Here is a 17,694-nt window from a genome sequence, read left to right as displayed (position 1 = left end):
CCAGAAAGTGAACTATACGGAGCCTTTACCCGATATGCAATGCCATCTATAGATGGTGTTGCCTTTAGAAGCCTGTGGGGCTTCTTCCCCCATAAATCCCCAAGACAGATCCGACAGGATCCAACCCAGAGTCACCCTCGGCTTGTGGCCGCACATGTGCAGTAGGACTGACGGGTCATAAACCCGGATGTCCTCACACTACAAAGGACAGCTCTAATTGGAAGACCTGGCCTTTGCATAATTAATAGCAAATCAGCATGCATATGGCGTTAATATATGCCACTATGCCTGCAGTAAGTGGAGGGATGTATCTCATTCAAAATGCGATGCTTGTTGCATCCCACCCTGTACTGTATGTCGGATTTCTCTTCTGTTATTTCAGCATGGTAGCCCCATCACCAACTTAAAGTTCTCTAAAACAGAATTTTGAATATTCCCCTTCTAATTTCCCACATTTTTCACAATTTTCTCACCTACTTTCCCAATGGCACATTTGTTCATCCAAAGAGCGGTGTCTCATAACCTCGTTATCTCTTCACAAACATGTCTACAAGGCTCCTCAAGGGTGGCTTCTCTTTGGAGTAACTCCCAGGATGCTTTATTCTGTCCTCCCGCAGCTTCTCTATCTTAACAAGTCACTTATTTGAGAAAACCATAGTTACTCTGACTCTTTAAATACCATCTTTAGACTTTCATATAGTTTCTGCCTGCTTTCCCACATCTTGTCTCTTATTGCCCACTTGATTGTGAGCTCTGATGAGTAGCCCTCAGTTTGTTTCTAGTCTTTAATGTCGGACAGCAATTCATAACTGATCATGGCATTTTTTTAACTCAAGTTGCAGATTGTGTCTTATGCAACTTTCTAATCTTGGTTATTTATTAATCACTGTGTGGTTGTGTCCACATTGATATATTTTTGTCCAGTGTTTTTTGAGCATTGAAGACACAAAAGAAAGCATTTGAGACCCATCCCCAGAGACAAAAAATCCACCTACATTTGCAGTTTTATATGGAGTTGATTTGGAGTATGTGCATACTTGCCAACTCTCCCTGATTGTCAGGGAGACTCCCTGACACAGGCCCATATTCAATTTGAGGCGAAAAGTCCAGACTTTTCACCTGCTGGACTTTTTGCCTCCTTCGCCTGTTTTCCAGGTGGAAAAGTATCGCGCGCGTGCCCGATATTCCCCGTATTCAATTTGAAAGGACGCAAAAACGGGAACCGGCAAAACTTGAAGCAGTGAAGAAAACCTGGAGTTTTCGGGAAATCATCCTTGGCCCCCCATAAAGATGTCCAGACATGGGGGATCACTATGGGTACCCCCGTTTTTGCCTTCTGAAGGGAAGTCTGGTTTTTAAATAGCTGCGGCAGCTGCATAAATACGGCTTTGAAGAAGGTAATGCAGAAGAGCATTTAGCAATTTTTTGGGGGAAAAGTAACTATGCCCATCAAATTTGGGGTATATGAAAATGGGTGAAAGCATATTTTTAAGTCCTTAAAATGATTTTTAGAAATTCTTCAAAAATGCACCTGCCGCCACTACCCGCAATTAAGAAAACATCTGCAGCATACTTTGGATAAGCCGCTTAGGTATGAGGGATTCCCTTGTGTCTACTTCCTGGTAGCATCTTTTATGTACAGTACTCTTATGTGGCCATCTCTGACCCCATTCCCATTGAATAAAGACACACTATAACTGGTGGAAGAAGATCCAATTTATTTGACACTTCCATAAAGTTGGTGGCCCAGGAAAAGCAATTGCAAACATACTATTTAATTTGGTAATTGGGGTGGATACTCCTACCCATCCCTTCACAGGTGGGCCTATCCGAGCCCATCCAATTCCAATGGACTGGGTTCTCCAATCCTGTTGACCGTGAAACCAAGACCTCCTCAGTCACTCCTCCCTCACTAGTGGGGTGACGGTCCAAGTTTGGGCCTAGTGACCCCGCTATGGTCAGCTTGGGAGGAGCCTTTACGTTCCACCATTCAAAAAAGGGGGCCATGACACTACCAGCAGCACTGCTGCCCACATTGGCACAGTGTCATATACTGACACAGGTGTCTTCTGCCTGTCATGAGGCAATCCATTCCAGGAAATGTGCCTAATCACTACATGGCCCCGGAGGACATATCATCCTCCCATCACGTCATTGACAACGTACCTTGATTATCTTAAGTTTGCAATTGCGTTTCCCTGGACGCCCAACTGCCAAAAAAGAAACATTTTAGGTGTCAGTGGGAAGGGATGGTGGGAAAATTCCTTAGAAAGAGAAAGCATCTTCCTCTGTCATTGCCTTTTGTTGATCTTGATTCCTCCCACTTCTGCTCCTCCCAGACTGGACCTCCTCTCTCTTGTGAGTTACTTCAACCCTGTATGGTCTGACTCATGTCCCAACTCCCTCTGCTCGGCACATTTACCTGCAACAAAGGCTAATCATCTAACTAGCCCAATTTGTATCCCCAATACCACATCGCTTATCTACATTGCGTCCAGAATGCGCACGCTGCTTCCGTAACCCCTCTAGATTGAATTTATCTATTTTACTAGTGTTTTCCCTATTTTTTTTTTTAACCCCAAAATGTAAAACATTTTTTGGGGTGCCTATTTTTTTTAAAAACTTTTTTTTACACACATCATTTTTAGGGGGCATTCCCAGGGGTGCAGTCTATTTTTTTTAAGCCTGCACCCCTAAACCCGAATTCTGCACTTTCTTTCGCCAGCTGAAGGCTGGAGAAATCTTATCCCCGTTCTTTTACATTGACTTTTCACTCCGGTGGAAAGTCTTTGTACTGTAATTGAATCTGGTAATAATGACAATAGGTGAAAATGATGTCATCTGCAATAATTTATTGCTGATAATGGGTTTTCGCATCAAATTGAATATGGCTCATAGTAGCTATCTCCTTGTCTCCCTGAATAATCTATCAATCAATCTCCCTGATTGCACCTTAATCCCATTATGTAGCTGTTATATAAAAAAACAGAGATATATAAATTCAAATGGGATCATAGCATCGTTTCCCTGCATTGGTTATAGGGCACAATGATCCCTATGGCTACATACATTTTCTGAAATGTATCAGTCTGTTTTCATCAACATGTAGATCTTACTAACTACTTAGGGGTCATTTACATTTGTATGTAAGTCAATTATATGACATGCCTCTCAGATGTAGCAGTACACGCCCACTTTAATGCCATGCTCATAGGTGGTGCTGTCACAATCTCCCTGAAATGCTTTTGCAGAAGTAGGCAAGTATGAGTATGTGGCCTAATTTATCCTGATTCAGACATGCCGACATTCTGGCTGCCCCTTCCGGGAGGGGGCATCCAGATTGTCATAATCAGGGGCATGGACGGCTATTGTGGGAGGAGCTGGGGCGTGGTCATACGATCACAACATTTTGGCCCCGCCCCACTACACAGTGCCGATAATCCCGGCGTGAATCGCGTCACAGCCCCCCCGCTGTCGAGGATTCTCACTCATCGCGGGAGGGGGCAGGAGGGGTCGGCAGCTTGATGGAGACTTGCCTGCCTTCCCGGGAGGCCCGGGAGCAGCACACGATTTTTGGGAGGCTCCCGAACAAATCGGGAGGGTAGGCAAGTATGTCTTGATTTTCCAAACTAAATGGCATACAGCAAATTTAACACAGAAGGTAAGTTAACCATTTGTATAACACATACGTTAACATTGTATAACACAGAAGGAAGTTAACCATTTGCTAATTGCTTATCAGTGGTGAAGATTTCCATTAATACAAAACAGTTATACAGTAGTTGCCACTCAACTTTAAAATGATCTCCAGGTTATAAAACTAAGATTGTGGAAATGTTGAACTGTGAAGTTTCACATACATATATTTTTATATGGTAATCAAAAGGTGAGGGGAAGAGGAAGGGCAGGGGGTAAGCGCTCTGTGGGAATTAATATGTACGTAATCTGCCTAAAGTTATTGCCCACCAGTTTTAAGGACAATTACACCATTTACCTATATGCATATATTAACATCCACCAAGTGTCAACCTAAAGTTTTTGCCCACCAGCCCAAGGATAAATTATGTGTTTAAACTAATAAGAAAGGACTTAACAAGCACCTGCCTACAGTTATTGCCACCTGAACTCTATACATCTCTTCACATGACAGAGAAACACTAGTATAACTTTCATACACACAAAAATACTACCGTAATGTTTATCTTCCTTACATACCCACACTAACAAATACATATTAATTACCACAGAGCGCTTACCCCTGCCCTTTCTCTTCCCCTTTTCCCCTCACCTTTTGATTACTGGATAACAAGGAGTCTGGGGTTCCTCTTACAATAGCAGCTAGTGATATTTTACACAGTATTCTGTGAGCACTGACCAAATCATTTCTCTATATATTTTATATGGTGTTCTCATTTTTCAGTCCCACTTTGAATTTAAAATTAGTCCATTATGTTATTATATGTCATATATGTTTACTGAGAACTATTTTGGATACTGAATCAGTCTGGGAACGATGGTAGTGATGAGCTTAGGTGTGAGACTTTACTGGATGATAATTAGTCTTGCTTGGTTTTTGAAACCACCAGGAAGATAACTATGAGCAAGCTTAGCATTCACCAGCATGTCATATGATTTGTCAGTGGTACAATACAAATTGTAAACAGAGAGAAAAGCAGTCAAATACGCATTAATAGGGAGTTTTTCACCTAACCTGTAGGCTCAAAATAGAGATGTGCGCGGACCGCCATGTTTTGGTTTTGGTACTTATTCATCATAGTGTTTGGTTTTGCCAAAACCACCCTCAACTTTTTTGGTTTTGATTTTGGATCTGGATTTAAATATATATATATTTTTATAAAAGCAGCTAAAATTATGTACTTTGGGCATATTTTTGGTCCTACAGTATTATTAAATTCAACAAAATTAAACTCCAGTAATTTTCAGTCAATTTTGACTAACAGCTTGCAATATTGTTCACCAATATTGGTCAAACTCTTGCTGGCTAAACAAGTAACAGAGCAAAAGTATGAACACATGGCATTTTAAAATAATATAGCACATCTATGAAACATTGCGACACAGCAGTGGCATACAGGATGGCAGTTTAATAAACTATACAATCCCATAGAAAGATGTTTTTATTAATTAAGAACTAGTTCAGAGGCCCAAGGGCAGTACAATGTAGGTGTAGTATGTAGTGGAAGGCAGGTAAAGCAATGATTGATTGCTTGATTGATTAAGAAAATTAAATTTGAGATATGGAGCAAACTTTTAAAACACAAGCATGTGAGTTTACTTTCTTTTAATACAATTGCAAAATGATCTATGCAGCAAATCACAGACCTCAGGAGTCAGGACAATACAAATGAATCAAATGGCCTTGCAAAAGACAGAAGACTGTCAACAATGCTCCCCCCCAAAAAATATAGTATTATATGGTTATTATTAGAACTTATTATGAGCTGCAAGTATAGCACACACAAGACAGGTTCATAAAAAGCATGAGTTGGTAAAGGATCACCTTGCGAGAGACAGAAGACAATCATCAATGCCCCCCAAAAGTACAGCCCATAATGAAAAGAAAAGTGGTGCATGATGGCATTATCCTCAGGCCCTCCAACCCATCCTTATGTTGTTTATTAAAAATGACATGCACAGTTTAACAAACCAAACACTAATAAAATAAGCTACCAATGGACTTATGGCCTACAGTTGGAAGATTTTATTATCATCCTCACCCTCATCAGTGTTACTATAATCATCACACAATTTTAACTCCTTCCCAACTGGAATCCAACCTTTACAGAAGACTCTGTTCTTTGATGTAATTGGCGGCAAAGGTCTTACTTATAGAACTTGTAGTTCATTTTTATGAACATCAGTTATTCCAAATTTCTAGGAAGTATTCTAAGCTGAATGCTCACAATGTTTTCAGCTGTGCTAAACATTTTTTCCAAGTGCACACTGGAGAGTGGGCAACTTAAGTAAAGCCAAGAAATTCATTTTTTACAGTACACCTGAGAATTGTTTTGGGCAGGGGCGCAGAGAGGGGGAGAGCGAATACTAAATTACGCAAGCCTGTTGGAGGGGGCCTGGGTCTGACGTCGCCCCCCCCCCTGTCAGCAGCCCAGCACATGCTGCTGTGTGCTGGGCTGCAGTGGGAGACTGCTCGCAGCAGCAGAAGTCTCCTCTGCCTGTGGGGGGTGGAGCGATCACACTGATGGTGCCCCCCCTGGATTTGCACTGGGCTGAAGGGTTCACGGTGCCCCCCTCCCCAGCACACAGCAGCACTGCAACTAGAGCTTTCTTCTGAGGTGGCTGTGGCCACGCCTCCCGCTATTAGGCTACTCTCCATCCCCTTGGCTGGCTCTTAATGGTCCTGGTTTTGGGGTGTAGAGGATGGGGGACACAATCCCATGCAGCACAGTAACATGCTCTGCGTCACTCATCTGAACACACACTCAATAAATACACAATATCATTTTTTAATTCAACTAGAAAAGACTCCAGGTTTTTTGTTTTAGAAAACAACTACAAAAAATATATTTTGTTTTGCAATTTTTTTATATAACTGGAATTCATCAAATCAAAGAGGACTTCATGGGGTGCAGCGACCTCAAACACAGTAGAGTATACTATTTTATGGGCAAATAATAAACAATATAGTAAAGTATACTGCAGTGATAGATTTCCTAGAGACAAAAACGGTGCAGTTTAACTTAAATGGCACCCTAATGGCATGCCTTAACACACAACACAGTGTTTTATTTAAGTATTTTTTAACACAGTGCCTGAACACACAATACAGTTGTTTACTTTAATAGTTTTTTTTAACACAGTGCCTGAACACACAACACGGTGCCCCACAGCGCTTCTGGTAATGGCACCCTATTTACATTATTAACATAGGGCCTGATTCAGAGCCGTTCGCTATTTGTGGTCGTTCGTTCAAAAACAAGGGGTGGCTATTCAAATGATCCGTACGCAAATTGCAGTCTGTTCCCACCTCTAAGTCTGAACGAGCGAGCAAAACATACGCTCGTTTTTTTGATAAAAACGCCCCCTGGCCGCACGCACCATACGTCATGTCCGCTATTTATTAGATTAATCGAGTACATCGTACAGCGTATGAACTGCTCGCTATTCTTGTGGTTGGTGTTTTCAACCGCTATTTTGCGAGCAGTTCTGAGTTTAAAAAAACCAAGTGACGTGGTCAATGACGCTGCTGTATTAATTATGCACTCCCTTAAAACGCCCGTTTTGACCTTTAAGCACGCCTGCGTTCGGATCTCCACTCCCCGTTTTCAAGCACCTTCCCCTGTTACCACCCACATACGCCTCATTCTGTCACTCAAAATAGCAGGCCCTCGCTATATTGCGTACCAACGATTTTCGGCCGCACTGACTGGTTCGCGCATGCGTACTAAAAACCGTACGCATGCGCAGATGTGCGAACATCGCTCGGAACGAGCGTACTGCCGCTAGCGAGTGGCTCTGAATGAGGGCCATAGTGCCTAAACATACTACACAATGTTTTTAACAAAGTACCTAGCCTGGAACACACAACACAGTGCCTCATAGTGCACCAATGGCATTTGCTCTGAATCAGTGCCCCCCTATTGTATTTTTAGAGCGGCCTCCTGGCTGCTCGCATAGCTGTTGGTAACCACCCACAGCTAGTGCGAGCAGCCAGGATGATGGTCACGATGGTCAAGACCATCGCGACCATCGGACTTGCGACGAGACCCTTGTGGTAGGTTATCATTGCCGCAAGTCCCAGTGGACTTCTTGCTCTTACAGAGCAAGAAGTCCACCCATTGACATCACTTGTGATGTCACTGGGGCCGGCCCTAGACGGTAGGCGTTCCCATGGAAATGCCTCCGTCTGGGCAGCCATGCCCCCGGCACGCCCACCAAAGGGGGCGTGCTGTCTCTCAACATCGACAGCACGCCCCCTTTGTAGCAAGACCCAGAGCGACGGCTTGCCCGTCGCTATCCGGGTCTCGCGCATGCGCACGACGGAGCCGCCTCCATCATACGCATGCGCACTGGGCCAACATCGACCCGCTTGCGAGCGCTCAGCGCTCGCAAGCGGGTCTGAATCAGGCCCACAGTTCCCCTCTAGCAGAGTGCTCCTAATGGTGTTTTTATAGTGCCTGAAAGTGAACACACAATACAGTGCCTCACAGTGCTTCTATGGCGTTTTCTTTTTAATGACAGAGTGCCCCTTTGACACAGTGCTCCTTATGACGTTTTTTAGTGCCTGGCCTTAAACACAGACATACCACAGTGCCTCACAGTGCTGCTGCCCACAGTTCACAGTGCCTCACAGTGCTCCTATGGTGGTTTTACTTTTTTTTAATGACACAGTGCCCCTTTAGGCTTTAACACAGTGCTCCAGTCCTAATGGTGTTTTTTAGTGCCTGGTCCTGGACACAGACATAACACAGTGCGTCACAGTGCTGCAGCTCACAATCCACAGTGCCTCACAATACTCCTATGGCGCTTTTTTTTTTAAATGACACAGTGCCCCTTTTAGGCTTTAACACAGTGCTCCAGTCCTAATGTATTTTTTTAGTGCCTGGCACGGAAAACAGACACAACATCACAGTGCTGAAGTCCACAGTCCACACCTTCTCCCTCTGATCTCCTGTGTTAAATGATGCCCGATTACGAGATACAGACTTTTATATGCAATCCAAAACTTGCAAGATCCAGTGCCGGGAAGAAGACATTTTGCCTCGTTTTGGGATCTGAGCATGGTGAGAAGACTTGAGCTGGGGCTTGATTCGACTCTGAACCCCTAAGTTTGGGTGTGTCAGGTTCCCAGGTAAAACGTACAACACATCTCTAGTTCAAAGCAGGGTTTTTTCCTTGATTCAGATCACCGAGCCAAAAACATTTTAACAGTCTATATTTTAAATGTTACTCTTGTCTTTTTCTCACACTACCTTTGACAATTCCCTCCTGATTCAACTGTTTAGGAGTACTCCTTACAGTGACCATTCATGACACTTGGTCATCATGTCTGTTATTATCCATATCTTGGCGAATATAAACCAAGAATGCCACTATATTATATTCCAGTTTACACCTTTTTTATCATAATTATATGTAGATATATATTATATATATATATATATATATATATATATTTATCTATGCTAATATTAACAAAGCATTGGGGTAAACTTACTAAGAATCGATTTTAGTCGAGTTGTCAGTTACGGGTGTGTTTGACCAATTTTTACCACTCGCAAATTTACTAAAGGCAAACTTGGGTGATAAATCATGAAACTCACTGCAAAACTTGGGTGAAAATACAAATAGAATAAATACACCAACGTCCAAACTCGCAGGTACTTTCCATAGCCAGGAATAGATCAGTATACATTTATTTTTAACACTATTACCCCTGCACCTTCCGGCCAGGGATGTAGGGAAGAGCCCCGGGCTTTAGCCCAGGCCTTGGGTGCTCAGAAGAGGGGGGACCCCACTGCCCGAGCTGACTAGTTTTGGGTGTTAATGCTTTAACTGGGGTGACCCGGTGAAAAGGTCTCCTGGCTGTGGCATTACACTCGGTTAGTTTGAGCCATGTGCTGGTTTTAAAAATACGGGGACCCCCACACCATTTTCTCCCCATATCTTTAAAACCAGGACCATCTCACAGAGCCCAGTGCTGGTTGATACAATATGGGGGACCCCCTACACGTTTTGTCCCCCATATTTTTAGAACCAGGACTGGCTCAGAAGCCCGAGGCTGGATATGCTTTTAGGGGGTACCCCATGTAGATTTTTTTTTTTTACATTTTTTTTTTACAAAAAATACACACATGCAGCCTCATTGTATCTAACATATATGTGCAGGCTGCATGTTTGGGTGTGTTTGGCTGCTGTCAGACACAGGGAACTCGGGGATAAACATGCACCATAGAAAAACACGATTCAGCAAAACACAGTTTGGTAAATTTTGGTGTTTCAGCCGTCTAAAGTCTCCTGTGTTTCAGCGATGTTGTGAGTGTTTCAACTCAGACCAGACATGATTCCCAGTAAATTTAGCCTGCTGTGTCTGTTTGTTCCAAGTTGGAACAAAAACTACTTAAGCAACTTTCTTTCATAAAAACTGTATAATGTTTTAGTGGAAACTCCTACAAATAACGTGCACTTTGTTACATCCCGATCAGTCAAGTTAAAGCTGAGCAATAACAAAAACAAAATGTATTGACCTCATCAATGCAGGAGATAGGTACAGTATGGCACCATGCGCACGGCTGACAAGATGTGCGAGAGGTGTTTTGGGCCCGGGTTCACTTGAATAAGATAGGCTACATAGCAGTCTGTACACAGGGCACACAGTGACATTGGAGTGAGTGGTGAGTAAAGGCGCTACTGCCATCAGTCTGTATAGCACTGCTGGTCAGGTAATGTAGGCCACTCCTGCAGCATGGCGCCTATATATCTGTATGTCCCACATGTCACCAAGCAAGTTTTAATTGAACACTGATTCATAACAAAGACTGCCTCAAAAAAGAGTCATCTTTTGCTCTCTTTATTAGTATACATGATAACGCAGAAGTGAAATGCGTATTGACACAACTGTTTGTTAGGATAACATAACAGGACATTCCTGTCCCTAATAAAATCAGTCACCAAAACCATAAAAATGCCCTTCCCTTTGCTATAACCAGACACACAGTGTGTAATAGGGCTTCAAAGTTGATAGTTATGATTCTGCATACAAATATTAAGCAGCACTTATTTAAAAAATAACTCTAAACAGCTGTATTTAAAAAAAAACACTTTTATTTACTATACATACGTTTGATGTTATATTTACCACCTTGTGTGAACAAAAACTAACAGTGGTTCTCTGAAAGGAGTTTTTAGTATTGCACTGGAACATACAGTGTTCTACAACTCACCCATAGTTACTTTATTTTTTAGTTATTGCCATGCCGCTGACAGCACACTTAGTGCAGTAGAAACGGAACAGAGGGCCTGATTCAGACCCGACTGCGAGCGCTCGCAAGCGGGTCTATGTTGGCCCAGTGCGCATGCGCACGACGGAGGTGGCTCCGTCGTGCGCTTGCGCGAGACCCGGATAGCGACGGGCAAGCCGTCGCTCCGGGTCTCGCTACAAAGGGGGCGTGCTGTCGATGTTGAATGACAGCACGCCCCCTTTGGTGGGCGGGCCGGGGGTGTGACTGCCCAGGCGGAGGTTTTCCCAAGTGATGTCAGTGGGTGGACTTCTTGCTCTGTAAGCAAGAAGTCCACTGGGACTTGCAGCAACGAGACCCTGCCACAAGGGTCTCGTCGCAAGTCCGATGGTCGCAATGGTCTTGACCATCGCGACCATTATCCTGGCCGCTCGCACTAGCTGTGGGTGGTCACCCACAGCTATGTGAGCGGCCAGGAGGCCGCTCTAAAAATACAATGGGCGGGCACTGATTCCGAGCGAGCGCTCTGAAAGAGCGTCCGGCTCTGAATCAGGCCCAGAATCTGTAACCATATTTAATTTAGAAACAATGTAACCATCTAATTCACTTACTAGTGTATTCCTCTTGTTTTATATATTTTTCTTAATTTATGCCAGTGAATTTACAGATTAACCATTATTATGTCACAATCACAGCTGGAACCTGGCAGTGGCACAGTTGAGTTTATAAATGAAGTGTCAGATAAATGTCCCCAATTGCTACGCTACAAACTGGAAGGCAGACAGAATTATTTACATTTGTACTCTGTAAACCATTTTTGCTGCACAAAAGCTGATCATTCCGAGTTTTGCTTTCAGAAAATGAATGAAAATCACTTTTTTGAACCGGTCCATGAGATAATTAAGGTAAAAAATAAGCAGGGGGATGTGTTGCTGTTGGTATGGTGATGGTATTATTACAGGGGTTGCTGCTATGGAGGGCATCATGTGTTGCTACTTGTCTGAGGAAATGGGGAGTGTCTTGCTTCTTAGGATGAGCAAATCCTGCCCCCTGGGAGCTTTGCGGCAGTGCACGCTTTTTGTCCCCATAGGGACTTATTAACGGCTACAAGGTCTGGTAGAACTGCAAAGAGGTAAATGTTTAAGTAAGTACATTTTCATTGTGGAACTTCAAATTACTTCTGTCTCTCAATGAGGCCATAGACTAGAAAGAAGAATTTGAAGATGATGTATTTGACAATTTTTCTAACATTCTGGTAATGGCCATCAGTATTTTAATAAAGAAATCTGGTGTGAATGAATCACTTGAATACTCTGCACATATAACCTTATCACAGAGCTGCAGCAATTATTCTTTCTTCCCATTTAGTAAACGTTCTCATAACTGATGGAAGGCTACAATTTAACAGTTCATTCTCACATAGACTTTTGTAAATGGTTACATGCAGCGGGGTTGGTGCAGAGCTGAACATGTGCCTGCTTGTGGGCGGTTCTTGTGTTTTTTCGTACTGCGTATACTCCGGAACCAATCATACTCAAGCACGGGAAATGCAGGGTTGTAAGTATTTGAAGCACTTTTCTGCTTTTGACTTATGAGGTGTAACACAGCGGTCTCTCTATTCAATGTGCCGAGAGGACAGCCGCTTGGCTGGAAGCATAAAACCATGTTTTCATATTTTTGCACTAAGGATAGGACTGTTGCTAGCTTACCCAACAACTTGTATCAAACCAAGGGGTTGTCCACTCTCAAATATGAATGAATATGGGCGAATATACAAATTAAGTTCTGCGCACACAAGATGCAATTATGACTACTCGTATTTAACACTGCAACAGCTCCAGTGTGTTCATCTTAGCTTTTTCAAGCATCCAGTTGTGAACAATGATATTTGTGCACTAACATTTTTAAAAAGATTACATTTGGTTAGCCCATGGTAAACCCACCCCAATTAAATGCTAATAATATACAACTTGTTTTACAAATGTATTGTGATCCCTTATCCACATAAAAAGACACATAGAAATCATATTGTGGATTTGTGTACTGAACATAAAAACATTGGATGGACATTATAGACATTCAAAAAAGTCTTGCAGCTGATATGGTTGATATCCTTTCTTTTTTTTCTTTCAAATGTGTTACACAGCTTATGTACAGTAAATTGTGGTCTGTGATTGACTACATAAGGTTGCAAGCCCACTTTCCTGCGATGTAGAAATGCCTACATGGCAGATTATTGTTGGCAATTAGGGGTTAGCATACACAGTATGCTGCTGATAGATAAGCATCTGTTTGACGCCAGACAGATGAGGTAGTAATGAGCCACTTTGCAAAAACTTCTCTATCAGATTTAAACCAGTAGAAGACACTAATTTTACATTTTCAATGCCAGATAGTCTCCTCTTTGATTTCCTTTACATAAAAATATACAGTTTTATATGACTATGTGCGGTTTCTCTGATCTTATTTTAAAGGTTTACACGTAGTTTGTAAATTATATGTAAGAAAATGTACATATGCAGCAAATTTTATTATCTAGAGTTTAAAACTATCTAGAAATTATTACTGAAGTGACTTTATATATTTAATGTATTTTTGCAACTGCAGCAATAAAGGGGCACTGTTATTAGACTGTCAGATATATATTAGGCTACTTCAGTTTCATAAATTTACAATCAACTTTTGAACTTGTATAATGAGACTAAATAAGTGTCTGTGACAATTCACTCTATAACCCTCTTAAAATATCAATACTTTGTGAAGGATTTTAGAGCAGTCTATGCCATATATCTATTATGGCAAAACGTATTGTAGTATTGTAGATGATATTAGTTAATGTGCAAAGCTTGGAAAATGCATTCAACATGTCTTAATCAGTGCTGCTTGTGTCTAATTTCTCTGCTTTCAGTGTTTTTAAGGCTCAGTTATGAACATATCTTGGCAAAATATTGCAACTCTATGTAAAAGTAGAGATGAGCATTTCAGTTTTGCTGAAAACCGAACACACCCAAACTTCGGGGTTCCGTTTCGAACAGAGGGCCTGATTCAGAGCCGCTCGTAAGCGCCCGCTCGTTCGCTCCGAGCAATGTTAGCACATCTGCGCATGCGTATGGATCGTAATGCGCATGCGCCAACCAGTCAGTGCGGTCGGAAAACGTGTGTTCGCAAAATTGCGAGTGCCTGTTAATTTGAGTGACAGGATGAGGCGTTTGTGGGTGGTAACAGGGGAAGGTGCTTGAAAACGGGGAGTGGAGATCCGAATGCAGGCGTGCCAAACGGTCAAAACGGGCGTTTTAAGGGTGTGCATAATTAACAAAGCAGCGTCATCGGCCACGTCACTTGGTTGTTTCTTAGCCTGAACTGTTCGCATGATTGCGGTAGGAAAATCCAACCACAAGCACTGCGAGCAGTTCAGACGCCTTTCGATGTACTCGATTAATCAAATAAATAGCGGAGATGACGTAGGATGCGAGCGGCCAGGGGGCGTCTTTACAAAATAGCGAGCGCATGTTTCGTTCGCTCGCTCAGACATAGAGGCGTCAACAGACCGCAAAGAGCGAGCGCTCAATTTAAATAGCCGGCCCCTTTTTCTGAACGAGCGAGCGCAAATAGTGTCCGGCTCTGAATCAGGCCCAGAGCCCCAGTTTGGATCACTTGGGGGTTCAGAGTAGAACCGAGCCCTTACTCAGATCACTTGGGGTTCAGAGTAGAACAGAATCACGGCCCAGAACACTTTGATGTTCCCACTGGAACCGAGTCCCGAATCAGGTCTTCTTGCCAGGTTCAGAATTTGGAGCTAAAAACTGTATCTCGTGTGTTATTGATTGCATTTAAGTCCTTGTAGCCACACCTGCCACTCAGTTGTAGTGGGGTTTTCTTACACAGCATGTAGGAATGGATTTGTTTCTAACTTTATTTGCAGTACACACATTGCGTGTGGTGTATGCTCCCCTTCCATGAATGTGCCTGAGTACATCATTATGGTGGAGGTTCAATGTGTGTCCTGCCTGTGGAGTGGGGGCACAGGTAGCGAGAGCTACCTTTTTGATAGCTCAGAATATATCAACAGAATTACAATAAATGCAGAGATGTAATTACTCTGCTGTCCATATGAAAACCCTGCCTGTAGGTAGGGATTTAGAAAACAGGCAAATTACAGTGTTCTCCCCAGGATCAATTTCACAGGCGCTCTGCCAAGCTCTTTTAACATGCCACCTGGCACTTTCAGATCTCCAATCCGATAGCTCCCCAGAGTGAGCACTTTTCAGAGCGTAACCAGCATGGAAGTCATGTGACCAATACATGGCTCAGACAATAGCACCCCATTGCTAGCCTAGCAATTGGCTGAGCTCTGTGTTGGTCACATAACCACAACACTAGTTAACCTATGCAGATCGTTTGCTCTAGGGGAGCTATCTGTTTGGGGTCTGCCTCCTAAAGATGGGGGAGGGATATCCGATAGGAGGGCACAGTCACTGATCTCCCTCCCATTAGAGATCCCTCCCCAAAACTTTAAGAGGCAGTACATGGTTTGGACAGCAGGAACATTGCAGATAGTGTGTAGATGGAGCAGCACAATTATATCTGTGTCCAGCCAGCAAGTGGCAATATCTGCATAAGTGTTTAAATGTGATATCAACATTGCAAGTCATTACCCTGCCCCCACCCAGCTGCTTTGTAATGCCACCCAACTGACAATTTTTTTTAGGTAGAACACTGTATTTTCTTTGTACTGTTATTTATAATTATCAGATTTCTGACAGAACTCTCTGTCCCATCAGAGTTTAAATAGGTTTGCAGGATCCCAAGTAGCTTTATACCACTTACCTTTTCTACCTACATTTTCTATAACCTACAGTATTAAGGTAGTTGAATGTACAATGCATAAATTTTTCTCTGTATCTATAGTAAGAACTTAGAATGTTTTTTTTTGTGCAATCTGTTTTTATTAAAGGTTCCAAGAAGAAAACATACAGATATACAGAATCATGATAAAACTAGTAAATCCATTTCAAAATGTATACAAATTGGAAACCAGTATAAAAGTTATATAAGAACACAATAACTATTTTGAATAACAAAAAGAAGAAAGAATGGAGAAAGAAAAGTACAAAAGGTGGTTCAGATGTGGGGGATAGGGGAGGGTCATCTTATATTAAAAGAGTAATTTTAGCCCAAAATAGGGAAGCCACAACATATTACGGGATAGAAATGGTTGGAGACATATAATTTTTATATTTCGCTGAGGTTTTATATTCTAACCATGGAAGCCAGAAACTAGAAGAAGACCTACTGATGGAGAGGAGTAAAAGATCCTCCGTGGACAAATAATAATCAAGTCTCTGGAACCAATCTTTATGGGTGGGAGGGTTACAGGAATTCCAAAAAGTTGGGATGACAGCCCTTGCTGCATTACTTAAATGGCGCAGTAGGGACTTCTTATAGCATCCCAGTGAGGCGGCTGCCTAAGGTTGCCTAATGGTAGCACCGGCCTTGATCTTACCTTAAATAAGCACACCACCTAAGTGGGGCCGCATTGCCGAGAGTGGGATGCAGTTCCCCGTCGGCGTTGCAGGCGAGTGACGTCATCATGCATCCAGAGAATAAATGGATACATGGATACATAATCATAATATGAAAACAAAATATACATTTACAAACATAGTATACATTTAAACACAATTGGACTTCAAAAAGGTACAGATATAAATATACTGTAATATCGACAGATTATAACCACTATAATAGCATCACATTATAAGTGTGTACAGTAGGTCTGCACGAAAACATAAATATAAAGGTTACTTAATTTATTTATTTATTTATTTATTTATTACCAGTTATTTATATAGCGCACACATATTCCGCAGCGCTTTACAGAGAATAGTTGGCCATTCACATCAGTCCCTGCCCCAGTGGAGTTTACAATCTAATAATCCCTACCTCATGCTCACACACATACACACTATGGTCAATTGTGTGGGGAGCCAATTAACCTACCAGTATATTTTTGGAGTGTGGGAGGAAACCGGAGTACCCGGAGGAAACCCACGCAAGCACAGGGAGAATATACAAACTCCACACAGTTAGGGCCGTAGTGGGAATTGAACCCATGACCTCAGTGCTGTGAGACAGTAATGCTAACCATTACACCGTCTGTGCTGCCCACTTAATAAAATTCCATCAAGCCAACTATACTCAGACTAGACATACCAATATTAATAACAATAAATTACGATCACCACCCCTAACAGGAGGGGGTATGTGATCGATCGATCGATCTGTACTTCAAGCTTGTCAGGCTATGTCCAAACATAGTGAAATGAAGTGCAACCGGCTATTCACTGGTACCACTTGCTGCTCACATTACCGACCGGTGTACAGCCATTTGTTCCTTAAATTTGCACTGGGTCTTTCCAATGTAGGATTGTCCACACAAACATAATTTGATAGACCATAAAGTTACTATTACAAGTCAGATGATGTCTAGTTCTAAACTCTTTACCCGAGTGAAGGTGATAAAACATATCACCCACGATTAGATGGCGACATGTTACACAAGAACACCTAAAACATCCACATCTATTACTAGAAAATGCTTAGGTGCCTTGTTACCCAGTCCTGTTATGTCAGTTTTAACTAGAATATCCCTAAGACTTATTTCCTCTTACATAACAGGGCATGATGGCTGTATTAGTTAAGCAAAGGGAATCATCAAACTTAATAAGAGGCCACAGATTTTTAGTAACCTTATTAA

The 17,694-nt window shown here is 42.3% G+C and overlaps 1 long non-coding RNA gene across 1 annotated transcript in view; it reads left to right on the top strand.

Annotated features, from left to right (window-relative positions):
* Positions 1-17,694, top strand: part of LOC148522359 (uncharacterized) — a 100,633-nt gene that overhangs the window by 15,427 nt on the left and 67,512 nt on the right. The window lies entirely within an intron of this gene.

Source organism: Taudactylus pleione, unplaced genomic scaffold (assembly GCF_031769625.1).
Source record: "Taudactylus pleione unplaced genomic scaffold, aTauple2 ptg000146l, whole genome shotgun sequence".
Classification (NCBI taxonomy): Eukaryota; Metazoa; Chordata; class Amphibia; order Anura; family Myobatrachidae; genus Taudactylus; species Taudactylus pleione.
The sequence above is the reverse complement of the archived record's forward strand: the minus strand, read 5'-3'. Positions and strand labels throughout refer to the sequence as shown.